This window comes from Ambystoma mexicanum, chromosome 1q (genome assembly GCF_040938575.1).
Source record: "Ambystoma mexicanum isolate Mex_15411 chromosome 1q, UKY_AmexF1_1, whole genome shotgun sequence".
Classification (NCBI taxonomy): domain Eukaryota; kingdom Metazoa; phylum Chordata; class Amphibia; order Caudata; family Ambystomatidae; genus Ambystoma; species Ambystoma mexicanum.
This window is the reverse complement of record NC_090922.1, coordinates 247,721,646-247,738,831: the sequence shown is the minus strand read 5'-3', so window position 1 is coordinate 247,738,831 and position 17,186 is coordinate 247,721,646. Positions and strand designations below refer to the sequence as shown.

The following is a 17,186-nucleotide window of genomic DNA, read 5'->3' as shown; positions in this document are numbered from 1 at the left end:
TTTAAAGGAACTTGAGTCACACAAAGTTAGAAAAAATGTAAATTCTACTGTACGTTGATCTGCGAAACAACAAAGCAGATGAACAAAGTACATTTCCAGCAGCCACATTTGATACGTTGAGCAGACCATGAAAATGAGTTATGGTTGTGTACACAGCTACCCTTGATCTTCAGGTTGGTGCATTTGACTACACAAGTAAACTTCACCAATGGCTCCCCACAAATCCTTCTATGCAATTTATGATCACATGTAATCATTTTCATAATCTCGATCAGGCAGCTGTCGAATACAATGTATTTTGGTTCCTTCAATAGCCAATCGCCCAGAAGTATACTGGTTTGCGAATCCATGGTGATGGATAGGTCCTCAACACGAGGAAGAGAAGTCCACATCACAAGCACAATCGTCAATCAGTAGTGAAGATGCTTCGGTTATTTCTGTGTGTGATATTTCCAATTTGTCCACGAGTATTGGGGAACCAGGGAACATTTTCTGTTTCTTAGATAGCATCTTATTTAGAGGGTGTAGATTGTGTGAGTAGTTCTGCAAGCAATTCTGAAACATCTTCTGTGTTGTCTGTTTCTTCTGGGTGACGCAGTAATCTGTAACAATGATCCAGGGTTAATTTCCATGGGTCACTGTCGACATTCAATTCAAATTCCGGCCACTGGGCATCTGCATCATGACACTGAATCTTGCAAGGACCATTCAGAGCCTCAAAATGTAGCTGCTCCCAAGTGACAACGGTTTGGCAAGCAACATCATTAGTTTGTGTAGTTGTCTCAGTCTTTATGCTCCTCTTCTTCCTAGGCCTCTAATCTAAGAGAAACAAAAACATGCTTAATTTATAACACACCTACAGAATATGTGAATTACAACATGAAAATGTAATATCAATGAAATAACTGATAAACAGCTTTCTGTTATGTACCCTTGTTTTCCGAATTTTCCTTGAAATAGTCAAATTGGATTTGCCGACCACCAGCATTTTGAAATTGTATAAACCTTGAAATTTACTCTTCCACTTAAAGAATCATATATACATATATAACAAAATGTCACTATAGAAATCATTAAAACATATGAAATATTACATCACAGTTAAAATGGATGTTAACTGATATTTTACAATATCTTATGTGCCCACCTTGGCTCCCTTGCCGCCTCCTAACCACCCTTCTACCCTCGGCACGGCCTCCTTGATGACACCCCCCACAACCTCGTCAGCCTCCTCCTCTTTGGTGAACCTGCCACCCACTAATGCTGTATCTGGTGCTCGCTTGCCCCGCACTGGCTCCCTGCTCATCCACTGGGATCCCGGCTCCAATTGCCAACATTTGCTCCTCTGTCTCCTTCTACCTTTGTTCCTCAGGCACTCACGCCACTTATGGGGGGGACCACTGTCCCCTGCTCCCCCGTAAGTCTTTCAAAGATGGCGACCTGCTCCACATTGCCACACTTAACACTTGCTCAGCTGTCAAACACTCAGCTGACATCTGCAACCTCCTTGAACTCCTGGATCTTGATGTTCTTGCACTCACTGAAACTTGAGGACAGCTCTGTCACGAGTTTTGACACACTTCTCCCGGAAAGGCTACAAGATACTCTCCCTGCCTAGATCAAACAGACCATGAGAGGGAGTGGCAATGATCTTTCCTAAGTGTATTCCTGTGTCTGTCATTCCCACTCAGGTCTACTCATTCTTTGAGAGCCTGGTCTGCAGACTCTCCCTCTCTCCTAGCTCTTCATTCCTGCTGGCCACCTTCTATCGGCCACTTGGTCAGCCCTCCCTCTTCCTTTCAGAAGGGGCTGACCTGGCCTCCACTCTCCTTTCCTCCTCTTCTCATCTCCTCCTACTGGGTGATCTCAACATCCATCTCAACTCACCTGACTCCTCAGGGCCTTTCCGCAATCTTTGAGACTCTCTCTCTCTTTCCATATTACCCTGTGGCCCAACGCACACTACTGGTCACACCTTGGATGCTCTCCTCTTAATCCTTTATCCATCCCTCTCACCACTTCTCTCTCCTGGACTGACCACACTCTTCTCACTTGAAGCTCTCTTCTCCCCTTGTATAGGTAAGCCCTGCATTGCCTCCCATTTACAAGGTCATCCAACCCGTGAAGAGAGAGGCAGTGGCTGCCTTTGCCTCTACCTACGGTGCTCCTTCTACTCCTGCGGTTGACTCACACTCTGTCACAGCCCTTTCTAACTTTATCCTCTCTGTTTCCAAGAGTCTCGCTACCAACTGCACCTTCTCAGAGGTATTCTATCTTTTCTCACTTTCCCCCAGAGGCTCACTGTCTCCAGAGCCATGGTCCTCTCTAGGCTGGAGTACTGCAAAAGCCTCTTTCTCAACCTTACTTCTTCTACTCTCCATCCTCTTCAACTCATCGAGAACAGAACCGCGAGACTGATCCTTGGCCTCAAGCCCAGGGATCGTATCTCTTCGGCACTGAAATCCGTTCACTGGCTCCCTGTGGCTGCAAGGATTAAGTTCTTCATTATCCAAAAGGCTTTCTGGGGCCTGGGCCCTCTCTATCTGCAACCTTCTCTTCCCAAAGACTCCTTCCCGAGCCCTGCGTTCATCTTCCTCCAACTCTCTGTGGGTGAGCCGCTTCTTCAAGCACAGACATGGGGGAGATCCTTAAGCACTGCAGGTGCTTCCCTCTGGAACAGCCTCCCTGCCTCTCTCCGTCTTGAGTCGGATCTCCTTAAGCACTGTAAACTCCTCAAGACTTTCCTCTTAGCCTCCTCCTTCTCTCTCCCACTCCCCTGCTAACCACCTCTTTCTGCTCTATCGCTCTCTCCTCCACTTCTAATCAGTTTTGCAGACTGGTTGCCTGGTGTACCTTCATGGCCTCATAGGTCCCAAGCCTCCCTCACCAGTTTCCTGCACTTGCCTCCGGGCCTTGCACTTGCTGCAGCACTACTGCACTTCGGTTACGACCCCTGAGGGTGGTATCTCTCTGCACTTAACCCATGTACTGACGGGACTGGGCACACTTGGTCCCTATTGTTTACCACCCCAAACGCATTTCATTTTCTGTGCACCTGCATGATCTGAATGTACCACGACTAGTAATATAGTTTGTCTTGTCTTCCTTATGCCTTCCCCTCCCATGCATGATTGCACTTTGAAAAACATTTATTTATTTCTACCGCGCCGTAGCCCGCAGGCATCAGGGCGCCACAGTACACGCAGAATCATATTATACAAACAAAACACGGGGCAATATGAATCTACAGATTTTCAGTCGGGTTTTGGCTTAGATTAAGGGAGTTATCTAAACAAGTGGGTCTTGAGTTTCTTTCGGAAGGTAATGTACGAGGGCTCCAGTCTTATTTGTAGTGGGAGGTTGTTCGATAAGGTCGCAGCTTTGGTGTGAAAGGCTTTCTCGAGTCCGTTGGTTTTTCTGAAACTGGTATTACGAGGTTGCCCTGGGCTTCAGACCTTAGTCCCCATCTCGGTACATATGTAACCAGTTTCTTCTTGAGATATGCTGGGGCTTTCCCATGGAAACACTTGTGTAAAAGCGCATAATAAATAAACAATCAATCCATCAATGAATACCTCTTGTTCATGTGTCTCTTCAATTTCACCCACTTCTGTAGTTCATTCCTTGTACATAATAAATTCAAAGAACATTGATTAAATTGTTAAACAATTTAATGTTAAATCTTTGATCTCACAAAGTACATCTTGAGAAAGTTGATTGAATGATAGTAGACCTTACAATATCAGTTAAACCATGTAAAAATATATGGTTAATCATCTGATTAAAATGCATAAATTAACATTGACGTAAAGTCGAAAACTGTGTACATGTAACATTATAAAAAGACATATTTGAAAACTGTACCTTATAACCTTCAGAGATGGTGCGAGATCATCCTGCAAAACATATTGATTGCATTGTAATGTTATTTTGTTTCACCAATTCCATTTTTCGTTAGGAGGCTAAAGATTATAAACAAAAACATACATAATTCATATAGTGAAATGGTCTATGTTATTCATTGACAAAGTACATTGTTTTGAAGGTTTACTTTCATTGTTGCATGTTTTTCTGGGATACATACATCAAGGTTGTTGATCTAATGCTTTGCAATTTGCTGACATTACTGCAAATGATCAAAAACATAAGTTATCTTAAATGTAAAAAAAGATATTGTTGATCAATAACTTAGTATAAATCAGTAAATTATGACTTCTCATACTCCTGACCACTTGCAGTAGAAGAATAGTGCATTGTTGAAGTTCCAGGCCCCACCTATATAGCAGTAATTGTAATAAAAAAGAAGTAACATCAACAAAAAAAATACATGTAAAAGATGGTCCATATTGACAAATAAGTCTATCAGCTTGATGGCATCAAAAGCTAATATTATACATAACAATAATAAATACGCTTTAAGTTGAACTTGAACAAATACATATTTAGTATAGTCGCATCTGAAGGAATATTCTAACACAATTACTTGAAAGGTGTATATATTTATACCATTGTTCAATAGAAAATGGGCATTAGTATTATAATTTAGACCACATAAAAAATAATAAAATAAAGTTTGTGTGCAAGTTGCTTGGCCTCACCATTAGGATGTTGGACGTGTCTGTGGTTTCTTCCATGGTAACAGTCTCCAAGTCCATCAGTGCAGTCTACATAAAGAAAGACACAGTAATGTCTAAAAAAATGACTTATTTTTATAGGACGCAATGTGAGTGTGTGTTTGGAAAGGCTCCCATTGCAGTGAACTATTCGAGTATCTCTAAAGTAGGGATACACAAAGTAATCTAAAGTTCAAAATGTACAAACCACAGTACATCATGTCATGAAGGAAACTTGTGTAATAAAATATCAATGGAAATATTCCCCAAAAATTGAAAACCGTTCATTATGTTACCTGTTCACAGACTAATTCAATATATTGAGTGGTCATTTATAATACATATTATACAGGCACATTTAGAAAATGGTAAAATACATTTAAAAATTCAGCTTCCACTACTCACCTGGGTCAGTGTGTGCTGCAGCATTGGTAAGTAATTTGCGAAGGTGTCTGGGGCGACGCTTTTTAGTGTACTGTGATTGTTTGTACATATCTTCTGTTCATGCTGCAGACGCCGAATCAATTGCCCCTCGCATCATCCAAGACATCTTTGGCTCTGCTTTCAATTTCAGACACTGGAAATTCGCAGCTCAAGAGCCATTTTCTTATTAAATTTAAATCCTTTGGAAATACATGAAGGACTGCATTTAGCATGGCTGTTATTACTGCAACCCAAAACAATGCAAGAAGGCATTGTTGGATTGTCCCTATGATCTGTTAAAGAAATATAAATAAATATAACTATTAAAACGTATCACAGTGAGTAAATCAAACATCATATTCCTTTGATAATAAAAATAAATGTACACCTAAAGCAAACATGCATTGATAACATGCACTACAAAAGAATACATTTGGAAACAATACTCTGTAATGTTACGTGCTATTTACAGAGATAACAATGCGTAAGACGGTTGATAATGGTGTAGACATTTTGAATAAGATAATAAAATAAAATGAGAATAGGGTGTACATTGAGTATAAAGCAATGGAAAGGGGCCTACCAGAGAAAGTTGACTTACCATTACTTACAAGAACAGATGAGCCGACTCAGCAAGCAAGGTAAAAAGTGGAGAGCTGGCGATATCCGTTGTCGATCTCACAGATGTTTTCTTGTTAACTGCCACAGTGTTTATAAAGCATTACAAAAGTGGGTTTGTATGTGAATGTCTGACATGTTCCTTCACACCCACCAGGCCTCTATGACAATGTTTGCCCTTCTCAATCGCACCAGTGTAGCCCCCATCAGATCACACGCCCAGAGGAGCGAACTGTTATTGATAGCGGAGGGGGATGGATGTGGATGAGGCGAGCACAATCGGTCCGTAACACAAAGGACACAGACATATGTTGATTGCAGGGACGGGCTCTTCAAAGGGGAGTCTAGAGCCACCGGTTAGGGGTGGCCATGTGGACAAGGGTGCCCTTCGGAAAAGAACCCTTTGTGGTGTACATGGTATTCGGCACCTTCAGTGTTCTCACCCTCCCAGCCCCCTTGCGAGCTCAGCACACAGGTGCGTACAGCCATTGATAGCAGAGGGGGATGGATGTGGATGAAGGATGCACGATAAGCCAGTAGACCTATTAAAGCACAATAATATTTTACGTTGCTCTTAGATGTTTGGACGTGTTGTGGACTCACAAAAAATGTCCTACAGCTGTTCAAATTATCTAATTTTACATTTTTTTATTTAGTTTGGTAAAGTGGATGGCAATCACACTACAAATGATACTGCTGAGGTCGAGGTGCTGTCTGTATAAATCCACTGTATTTTCTGTGGTCACTGGGGAATTCATCATGAATGGCTTGAACCACACAATTACTCGGCTAAAGCGAAATCCCAGTCTTCCATGAATCCACCATGTAAAGGCACGATATACCACAAGCCTGTGCCACCTGTGTAAGAGATACAGAAATAGTTAACTTGAATGAACCCAATAATTGCATTTCTTTTTTTTGCACTAACTTATAAAATGTAAGGCATTGTTATTCTTTAAAAAGTACCTTTTCATGCAAAGTACGGACAGTACTTGTGATTTCCAGTAGGGATCAATTAGAAATGTGAACGCACATTCCAGCAAAAACAGTTTGGGAGATACTTCCAAGTGAAAGAAATGTAATTGATCGGACGATAAATCTAAAGATCAACACTTTGCTTTCAGATTAGAATGAGTAATTTATTCTATTTACAGAAACATTATTTTGTTCTTTCATTTTCGGTTGTATAAGTACCGGTTCGCGGTGTGTCGTATTTGGCAGATAGCTGAACAGAGCAGAAACAAGTCATGGAAGCTCGAAATGAAATACACTGACACGAAGGAAAAAGAAACTCCACCTTTGTGTGATCAGAAAGGGTTTGTTAACACTTGTCGAGGAACGAGGCATCTTGGCATTTCCATGGAGACACGTCAATAGATTGCGCACATCGGACGTCGACATGAGACGTGCATTGATGTTGTGAGCGTCTAGTGATGTCAGCGTTAGGGGCTGGTGATCTGAATTAGTGCTGCAAGGGCACTTGAATTTAGGGCAAGATAAGATTAGCACAAGATGGCAGTACCCGACCAGTTGTTTTCGCATGTGTTAAAGTGAGAAGAGCTCGGGTAAGTTGCATTGCAAATTTTGTTAATAATGATTGATGTATGCTCTAAAATACATGCTCGATCGATTGGCCCAATAACATTTCTGACCAAACTACCCCTTTAATTCAAACTGCTCTCAAAAAGAATACCCCACCTTGTCTTAGGCCTACTTTATCCAATGAAATGCAGTTTTATCTGATTGCCCTACTCTCGCAAGCCCAGCCAAAATCCTATTTGGAACTTAGGTTGGGTCTTGAAGCTCTTAAACTGGGTTGGGGCCTGAATAAAGATTGTGGAAAGCATGCTGAAACTGAAAAACCTTCTGTCTGGATGCATAAAACGGAGGACAGAACGAAAATTATTAATTGCACTTTTAGGTTTTTTAAGCATCCCTTGCACAATACACATTATTTTCAATTACTGAATGGTGGGTGCTCTGAGGCAATATCCAGTAATGTAAATCATGTTTTTGCTTGTTTTTCAAAACACATTTCTGACCAAGTGCTTTATATGTACTGTGTGCTGTAATTGAGCAAATATAGTATATATTTTATGCTAATTATTTTATATAAAAGTTTATAATGGAATGTTATAGACAATGTCTGACCTTATTCAAAGAAACTCGGCTTACCATATTTAGAAAGCTATTTCGCAATTAAGCATTATTAGGGAGGGGAGGCATGTTTGGATCAAACCGTTTCATAATGAACTTTTATATATGAAATTTTGCTTTACACCCCATAGCTACAATAACAGTAAATGGTCAACCAGTGGTCCTGAAGGACGCCCCAATCATTCAAATGTATTAAGAAAATGAAATTTGTTTTATGTTACTCTGCCCGCTTTACCAGAAAATATGGCAAAGAGTGCCTCAAAACGTTTTCCCATAAGTATGTTGTTTACGGAGTAGCAACTTAGCCTCAGCAATGCGAACGAGGGGAATAAATATGATGACTAAGTAAGGATTCAAGTTTGCTACCGATGTGACACCAGGATGGCATTACATTGCCTTTTGTTTTGAGACACTGTAATACTAGTGGGTCTGCAATGGTGGCAGGTATATGAATATTACCAATAAGCACTATAGCAGTTTATGGTGTGTGGATTTGTATTTCAATTGTCATAGTGAGCTTTCGGGAAATTCATTTTTTCATATTTTTCTGTTCCTTTCAGAGATTTGGGATATTGCAGCTGGTGGAAAATAGGTAATTTTATAAGAGTTTACTGGAGGGAATATAAGTTTTGATTTATTTATTTACTTACATTTATATAGCGCGCAAGTAACCCATGGGCATTGAGGCGCTGTTACTTGCAAGAGCTTAGTTACAGGCATAGAGTCATTCAGTGGTACATTATGCATTCGACAAAGCATAGAGCTGACATTTTGGTTGGCACAGTTGGTCATTACAGTACAGTTTATGCATTAGGAACAAATGAGATGTATTCGACTGGTGCGAGGCATTTTATGTGAATAAGATGGTTTTCATGGTTTTGCGGAAGGTGCTGAGGGAGGCCTCACCTCGGATTGTGGGGGGTAGGGCGTTCCAGTGAGTGGGTGCGAGATATGGGAAGCTGGATCCGCCCGCTCTGACTTTTTTTACTAATGGCACAGAGAGCATGTTAGTATATGGTGATCTGGTTGGTTTCGTAGAAGAGACGGGATGGATCCTTTGGGAGAGGTAGTCAGGGGCAGTAAGGTGAATGCACTTGTGGGTCAGTGTCAGAGTCTTGAAGATGATCCTTTCTTTTATTGGGAGCCAGTGTGCTAGTTTTCTAGCCTCCGAGATGTGTTCTGTTTTGGCAATGCCTTGGGCTGCCCGGAGAGCACTATTCTGAATGATTTGTAGCCTCTCTAGGTTTTTGTTAGAGGTGCCTAGAAAGAGTACATTACAATAGTCAAGCCTAGATCCAGTGATGGCTCTGGCTATGTTAGTGCAGTTCTCTCTGGAGAGAAAGGGCCTGACAGCGTTGATAAGTTTGGCGTGGTATGCAGCTGCCGAGGCTATAGCGTTGACTTGTTTATCCATGGATAGGTTGGAATCCAAGTAGACTCAAAGGGGTTTGACTGATTCTGAGACAGGTATTTTGATGGAGTCAATGGTGAAATGACTGAATTGGGAGTCTAGATTTTTCAGCGTGTCGGGTGAGCCTACCAGAAGGAGTTTGGTCTTGTCTGAGTTGAGGCATAGTCCATTGTCTGCCATCCAGGCTTGGATGGTGTTGTAGAGGTTGTTGAGGGTCATTCTATTCTATTGATCATTCTATGTAAGGGAGGTATGGTATCGCAATTATGACAGTGGAACAAGAGGTACAATTTGTAAAACCTTTATTGAAGTTTCAATGGGGTTGGAGAAACTCCTACGCTAGCTAAGATCGGAGTAGTCTCGACCATCAAATAATAAATAAAACAGCCCTAGTTCTGTCTGTCAAATGAAAATGGCCTATACTAACAAAAGCTAATGCCTGTCCTATATCTTCTACACAAATGTGAAAAGGAAAATATGTATGCAAAGGAAAGTCAGTGTTCAAATACAATAAATAAATGTGGCTGAGTCAGCTCTCCTCCCCACGTTGGACTGCACGAAGTACGGCGGCCCCTGTAGGCAAGGTGACACACTCTGGCTCAGGCTCTTAACACAAAAACAGTTCAAGCCGTGGATCGAGGGCCGCCTGGCCTTCCATGTTAAAGTCTTGCATTCCAATTTCCAAAAAACACAATTCAACTAAAAGTTCACGTTGGTCTCCTTCTGTCGGTCTCAGACCTCTTCAAGCACAATTTCACATCGGTATCCCTCAAAGGGGCTAGAAGCCTTTCAAAACACAAGTTCACGTTGGTCACTCTCAATCGGGCTCGGACCTTTCAAAGCACAAGTTCACGTCGGTCTCGCTCAGTCTCGGGCCGTTCCAAAACAAAAAGTTAAAAAGAAGAAGACTTGCAGGAGTTCCCTTCCCCAAGCTTAATTCATCTCCTTTAGGGTTTCCCTTCCCCTAACCCTTTACACCTTCGTTCTCCCTCTGTCGGGCTCTGACCGTTTCCTAATGTCGAAGACTTACGAATGTGCGTGGTCTTTTCCCACAGACCTCCGCAGGACCTCTTTGATTTTTCAGCTTCCAACTGTCACTCCTTCGTTATTTACCCAAGTGCTTTCTGGTCTGGGCAGTTCTCTGTATCACGTATCAAAGTTCACTTTTCCCTTTTCTCGCAGTCAATTTCAATCACTTCATTCTTACAGGTCATTCCCTTTATCGCTATAAACTTTTCACCTTTCACTGAGACTTTCAAGTGGGCTACTTCCTTTCGCCGGACACTCGGTTACTCAGTATCGGTGACTTTACAGCTATAATTACTTCAAAGTTCATTCACGGGTCTGCCTTTCTTTGCATATCATCCACACACTTGCAGCCTTCCAATGTGCAATGTAATATTGCCACTTCAATCTTTCTTTAGCACACACCGGTCTCTCACATCGTTTTCCAACTCACCGGCTGTGTGCGTTTCTCTCGTCTTTCCAGTTTATGAGTCAAGGCTAGTACCGCAGATTTGGCTTCGCCTCCCCAACTCTGCGTTCACCCAGGAGGGTCGCTGCCATCCTTGAAACACAATGCAGCCTTCTTATTTGAGTCTCTGCCTTCTTCACGTATTTCTCATGGTCTTTTGGAGGCAGCAACCTCCTTCAGGGAACTCCTGGATTTCTCCACCTGTGTCTCTCGTCTCTCGGTCCATTGCTCTGCTCCAGTCAGTTAGCCTTCGCTCGTACTTGTGTTCCACCTTGCTCAATGTGTGTCTCTATGTTCTGCCTTTTATCCGTGTGAAGAGAGCTAATTGGTATCAGATGTTTCCACTTAGAATCAATTGCCTGACTTGGCCTGACCTAATTATCGGGACACGTCCAATGTAAGTGTGAGAGTTAGCAGTCTTACTCTCAGTCGCCCTCTTCCTCAGCCCAGTGTTTGTGTGAAAAGGGCCAGGGGCAGTTGGGACATTGGAAAATTCTATCAAATAGGATCATGGGTACGGCAAAGGGAGAAATACCGGGTCTCGACATGGGCTATCTCTCGCCCACTCCCCGAAGACCCCTCACTCAGGTGATCCTCCCGCACTGGTCCAACCCCAGGGTCTGAATCCAAAGGCGATGACCGTGCCCCGGCCACCTGAAAGAGTCCTTGAGGACTAGCAGGTGAGACACCCCCTGGTTTCTCACATCTTATAACATCTGGCATACTAAGACTGTACAACATCTTGCAATTTATTAGGAAAATGCACTTTATAGCTATCAGTTTAGGCCCATTTTTTGTGTGCAATGTTTAGTGTCTTCAATATATGATTCAATGACTGGTTGTCTTTTATTCGGGACATGCATTGTATAGCTTGTAATTTAGGCCCGTTTTTGACTATGCAATTTCTTAGTGTTTTTAACATTCAATTGAAGTTAATGGCTTCTTGCTAGTCAAGTGTTTCATGAGATTAATTGAAAATTGATTTTGAGATTCATCTATTATTGCATACTGTACATGAACAGTCTCAACTTTGTTTTAGTTGATCTTGCATACTGTACATGAACAGTCTCAACTTTGTTTTAGTTGATCTAATGATAATATGTATATTTTGACGAGTGACAGGTATAATGATTTCATGGTTTTATATAAGCATATTGATTGTATAGTTTACATCAATCTTAATAACCTCAAAACTTAAACAGTGTTTTTCAACAGATCTGGCTTCTAAGGAGTACCTTACCAAAATGATGGCACACCAATCAATATCTCTGCACCAATCACCTACATCAGACAGCACCAAATCATTGGTATGAAGATCTGATCAAGCAAGCAGAGTTTGATTTTGTTCTCCAAGTGCCTAGTAATAACAACAAATTCTTAAAAAATGCCCTTTATCTCTAGACAAGAGGCACACCTAGCCTTCACTGTGTTAGGAAAGCCCAACGGTCATACTGGAGAACTTGGAAAGTGCACCATTCTTACTATATGAAGCAGAAACCAAGATGGCGCCTATTTGGTTCCCTTTTTGCTAGTTCCAAGTGCAGGTCTAGTCTTCTTCAAGATGGCGACCTCCTCTCGCCAAACACCATATCTTTTCAGTAAGGAAACAGGTAGGTGGTTGCTACTCGCTCCACACCTTGTGCAGCTCTTAGCATTCGCTTGCCTGCTTATTGAAATACCTTTTCTTTCCTAGCTCCAGACTTCGGTCTAATCTTTTCTCTTCCTTCGTTATATCTGTCTTTTCCTTTTCTCCCGTCTTCCAGCGGCTGCTACCTCCCTTCGCTGCTTCCTTCCTTTCTGCCTGGCGCTCCTCTCCCGGTTCCTCTCCTTTTCCGTTTAGCGTCCTGCTTGAGCGCTTCCTGCTTCCTTATTGTGCTCCTGATTACGGCTCTCCGGCTTCCATTGCCGACCAACTTCCTCAACGGATCCTCCGTTTACGGCCCGTTCCTAGTGCTGTGCAGCAGTTTCTCCAGTGCCGTACAGCGGCTTCTCCTCTGAGCCTTTGTTCACGGCGACAGGGCTCCATTGCAGTTCAACACCTGTCGCTACTGGACACTTCTGTTTACAGCACCTATTAGAATCTAAGGGGCATGGAACTTCCCACTCTGAATCCTTTGCCAGAATCACTACATCTATCTTGGAGGATCCCTGAACAACTTATCAGGTTTTATTCCCCGGAGGGTTTCCCGACGGTGTCGCCCACGAGGCGCTTGGAGCCCAGACACTGGTCTCTTCAGCGCCTTCTGGGAGGCACACCACAACTTCAAAACAGGAGGAAGAACAGAGAATCCAGTGGAGAAAGACGCTCAGTGCTGTGAGTACCTTGATATACTGTTGATAAAGCTAAGAGATAGCGACGCCATGGATCAACAAGTCCAACAACTGATAACCGCGGTTCAGGCTCTCAACACTGAAGTACAGACACTAAGAAATGAGAATAATGTTTTACGCCAAATGGTTACCTCACGGACCGAACTCCTCCCTGGACCTTTATCGATGGGAAAATATGATGGTAATCCGAACAGATTAAAAGAATACCTGGATTCATGTATAGTCCAATTTACCTTGAAGCCCACCTTTTTTCCTACAGATAGAGCCAATGTTAACTACATGATCTCCAACATGGCTGGCAACGCATTGGCTTGAGCCACTCCCCTTGTTACCAGCAATAACCAATTAATGGATTCCGCTGCAGATTTATTAACAGTGTTCAGGCCATGTTTGGCAGAAAAGAATTGGTGGTGACGGCTCAGGAACAAATCTTGGATTTAAAACAAGGAAACACTGACCTGCTCTCCTTTATTACCCAATTAAACAACTAGCCACAGAAATCGCCTGGTCAGACGATGCACTCATCACCATCTTTAGAAGGAATGTATGCGAAGAACTGAAGGATGAGATATCCCGGATAGCCTGTCCCCAAAACTTGGCTGAAATGATCTCTAGTCCTCCAGATGGATTATCGGATACAGGAAAGAAACTCTGAACGGCGCAAGAATCGGAACAAACTTCCAGCCTTCCTTCCACGTAACGAATCCACAAAAACCTCCACTAGACGTGAAGAAGGTGAACCCATGCAATTAGGATCATCCCGTGGACCTTTAACTCCAGAGGAGAGTACCAGAAGAAAGGCATTGGGGCTAAGCATGTACTGCGGATCTGATAAGCACACACTACCCCGATTGCATGTTGGTACCTCCCTGACGTTCGGGAAACACGTCCACACGTCCATGAAGGGAACTATGAACGGGTCCTGTAAGAAAAGTTGCCTGGACTGCCTTCCTACCTCTCAGAATATGGTGGTTTTACCAATCACACTACAGTTCCAAGACATCACATTAAATGAAGTGCCAGCCTTGATTGACTGCAGTGCAGCAGGAATGTTTATGGATTCTGACTGGGCCAGACCAAATCAATTCAAAAGGCTAACCAAATCCGTTGCAATACCAGTGGAAGAGGTGGATGGAAACCCCCTACTCTCGGGACCCATAAAAGAAAACACTCTGGAACTTACCATGAAAATAGCTTCACACCAAGAAAAGATTGTTTTTGACTTGATAAAAGCAGCCCATTATCCTGTGATTCTAGTACTACTGTGGTTGGTGAAACACAACCCTTACATTAATTGGGCAGCAGGTACACTGTTCCTGGGTTCCAAAGGTTGCCTGTCAAATTGTCTACCCTAATGTGCAGTGAGCTTATTCACAACTCCTCACCAAGAAGAATCAGCCTCTCAACATCAATCTGTCTCCAATCTTAACGTTCTACCTGAATGTTATCAAGAGTACCATAATGTATTCTCTAACGAGGAATTTAAGGAACTCCCACCTCATCGCACTGACGACTGTTCCATTGAACTCTTACCCGACAAACAAGTACCTTTTGGCAGAATGTATAAGCTCTCAGGACCTGAAAAAGAGGCTTTGAAAGAGTACCTACAAACCAATTTTCATCATGGATTAATTACTGAATCCAAAAGCCCTGTGGTTGCTTCATTATTTGTTTATCTCTAAGAAAGACTGCAAGGAATTAAGACCTTGTATTGATTATAGGGGTTTAAACCAAGTGACCCGCAAGGATAAATACCCCTTACCACTCATCCAAGACATTTTGGAAGCAGTCAGAGGTGCATCCATATTCACCAAACTGGACTTACGAGGAGCATATCACCTCATCAGAATAAAACAAGGGGATGAATGGAAGACTGCATTTCGCACGCCCTTTGGGCATTATGAGTATCGGGTGATGCCTTTCGGGTTTGCTAATGCACCTTCAGTCTTCCAAAGATTTGTAGACCATCTCTGCTCTAATTTGCTTCTGCATTCCCTTATAGTCTACTTAGACGACATTTTTAAATTTTCAAAAACCCAGCAAGAACACGACCAACACGTGTCTGAAGTCCTAAGGAGACTACAAACTAACCACTTGCATGCGAAGCTCGAAAAAAATGCTCATTTCACCAATCCACCATACCTTATCTAAGATATATCCTTTCTGCAGACGGAGCAGCGATGGACCCCAGAAAGGTCGAGGCTATACTTCACTGGAAAACACCTCAGAACAGTAAGGAAATACAAAGATTTCTAGGGTTTTCCAATTTTTATAGGAAGTTTATCCCTAGATTTTCCCAGGTTATCAAACCTTTGACCACCCTTCTCAAAAAGGGAATATGATTCCATTGGAGCAAAAAGCTCAACAAGCATTTGACTTCCTAAAAAATGTCTTTTCCTCTGCTCCCATTCTAAGACTTCCAGATCAGTCACAACCTTTCATACTGGAAACTGATGCCTCTTCTACAGCCATTGGAGGGGTACTCAAACAGAAATCTCCTGAAGGCATTGAACATCCTATTGCCTACATGTCCAAAACACTTACACTCTCTGAGTGCAATTACACGGTATTGGAAAAAGAATTATTGGCTGTAAAGAGATCCTGTCAAGAATGGAGACACCTTCTTCTAGGAGCAAAACATCCTATTCTGATCCGGACAGACAACAGGAATCTGAGAGCTTTGCGGAATTTTGAATGCCAGAACAGTCGACAAGCCCGTTGGGATTAATTGTTTTCCTCTTATGACATGGTTCTTACATACATAGCAGGAACAAGCAACCAAATAGCGGATGCCCTTTCACGCAGTTCCTCTGAAGTGGACCTTCCAGCTAAAACAGAAAAAATGTTTCCCCAAACACCTTTCATTTATTTTGTGTCCTCTTTACTACATGAAGTTCGAAAACAAAGTAAAGACATCTCTCCACAAGACGTGAAACAATATGATCTGACACAAGAAGATGGGTTATATTACTACAACAAGCATTTGTATATCCCATATCGTAATCTTAGAAAGAAGGTCCTACACCTTTGTCATGATCACAAAACGGCAGGACATAGGGCCTCATTAGGACCCTGGCGGAGAGGGTATTACGCCAGCGTAGTGCATGGCGTACCTCTCCGCCATACTACGAGTTCCCGTAGCGCCATGGAGGTTTTCTCCGCCTGGTTTTACCAGCCGGAGAAAACCATGGCGCTACGGGACCTCGTTGTTAATTACGCCACCGTATTTTACGGTGGCGTAATTAACTCCTTCCCCACTCCCATTATACCCTATGGGGCAAAAATGGGAATGGGGAAGGGCAGAATGGGGATTGGGGATTTACCGCTCCGCCGAGGTCGGAATGGGGCGGTAAATCCGCCAACCCCCATGGCGCTATCGGCGGCTTTCCGCCATGCTTCGCGGTGCATTTAGCACCGCGAAGTCCGCCTGGGTCGTAATGAGGCCCATAGACACATTTCTACAACACAAGAATGAATTGGTCGATATTTTTGGTGGCCCAGTTTAAGGAAGGACGTAAATGTCACGCTCACCTGATTCCCACGGAGGCGCAGGTCTGGCTTCGAGTGCTGATGCTTCTTCTATGGTGAAGCGCAGGACTCTGAAGATGGACTCACTGGCTCGCAGGAATACTCCCCTGTGCGTGAAAAGGGAGTATTACCTACTGACGGAATAATGCTCAAGCCTCCCACTCCCTTCCAGCCCTCCACGATACCCTTCCTCGATTCCCCGTGAAGTCTCACCTTAGGGTCTGGAAGGATGAGTTCTCCATCCTGCTTCTGATGCAGGGGCGCATTGAAACCCAGTTACTTCACTGGATTGAGGTTTGATGGGAGTTCAAATAAGCTTGACTATTCAGGTAAGGCGCTGTAAGAGTTCTGTAGCGAGTTCAAAAGTTCAAGCCTTATAATAATGTTCATTGTCTTATTGCAGCAAGCGCTAATCGCTTATGTCTTTTTTCCCCTTAGGGGCTGGGGTTCGGAATGCCGGAGATATGGCGCCGACCCAAAGTGAAACGTGCAGTTCCAGTAAATGACAGGTAAGTTCTGGATGAGCGTTCGGGTAATGTCTTTGCATTCGCTCATTCAATGTCTTTGTCTTTTTTCCCCATAGGGGCAGGGGTCCGGAATGCCAGGAAGCGGCAGGACCCGAAATGAAATG

At 43.0% G+C, this 17,186-nt stretch overlaps 1 protein-coding gene across 4 annotated transcripts in view; it reads right to left on the bottom strand.

The window, feature by feature from the left end:
* The window catches only part of LOC138527139 (serine/threonine-protein kinase BRSK2-like), a 743,148-nt gene that overhangs the window by 336,908 nt on the left and 389,054 nt on the right, over window positions 1-17,186 (bottom strand). The window lies entirely within an intron of this gene.